The sequence below is a fragment of the Mus musculus genome (assembly GCF_000001635.26).
Source record: "Mus musculus strain C57BL/6J unplaced genomic contig, GRCm38.p6 C57BL/6J MSCHRUN_CTG5".
In the NCBI taxonomy this organism is placed as follows: domain Eukaryota; kingdom Metazoa; phylum Chordata; class Mammalia; order Rodentia; family Muridae; genus Mus; species Mus musculus.
The window spans coordinates 18445-19567 of NT_166466.1; positions in this window are offsets into that span (position 1 = coordinate 18445).

The following is a 1123-nucleotide window of genomic DNA, read 5'->3' on the forward strand; positions in this document are numbered from 1 at the left end:
TTTGTGAGCTTTAAAACCTGGGGCTAAAAACATAGCAGAACAGGCCAGGACATGCCCGGGCAGGCCCGTCGTCACATGTCCTGACTGGCCTAGTGCCTCCCTATCTCCCGCCCTTCTGACAGTCTGTTGATGTTTAAATGAACCAATCATGTGAAACCGTGCCAATTCCTCCCCCAGCCCCACCCCTTTTCTATAAAAGTCCCTAGCTTCCAAGCCTCGGGATCAAAACCACTGTCTCCTGCATGAGATACATTTCGAACCGGAGCTCCGCCATTATGGCTCCACCATGTGGTCTACACCTCTGTCTCCTGCGGGAGATATGTGTCGGTCCGGAGCTCTGTCACTAAACTACCTCATGCTTTTACGTCAAGATGGTCGTCTGTTCATGATTCTTGGGTGCACGCCGAATCAAAAATTGAGTGGGGGTTTCCCCCACTAGTTTCTTTCACATCCACTCCAGTTGTGACACATGTGACAGGTCCCAAAAACCTGGACTCAGTCCTGAGGCAAAAAGTTCACGGAAACTTAGTATCCTGGAAATTTAGCATTCCCATAGCTAGAATGCGCCAGATTTGTCCCTGTGATAGTGAGGAGGATCTTGCATGCTTTCTTACAGTATTTTACTGGATAAGAGTTAGAAATCTTAGGGCAAGCTACTCCCATATGCAAGAATTTACCATTATCTAGGAAGAAGGAAGGTTGTGGTCTAAGGAGGAACCAGAGTAGATACTTTGAACTATAGATAGCTGAGTTACACCCATACACAGGAATTTACAATGGCCTAGGGGGGAGGTGGACTATACAATAGACTAGAATTGGAATTATGGCAAGGGCATAAAGCCCTTGCCCTTGACTTCTAAGATCAAGCTGACTTTAAGTAGGGCTGGTTTTGATCCCAATTGTTAACATTGATTTTTATCCCACTTGGTTCCTATTAGCTTTTTATAAAAGTCACTTATAAGACTGGTGCTTGCTTTGAGACAAATTACATCCAGGTACCACACTCCCTTGTATTGTGTCTGTCACCCCCTTCTCACCAACTCTTTGCCCACCTGTCTGGAACCCCGATTTTCTCCCGCCGATTGAGGGGGGCCTGAGTGGGGCCAGTCCGTGGCAATGTAAT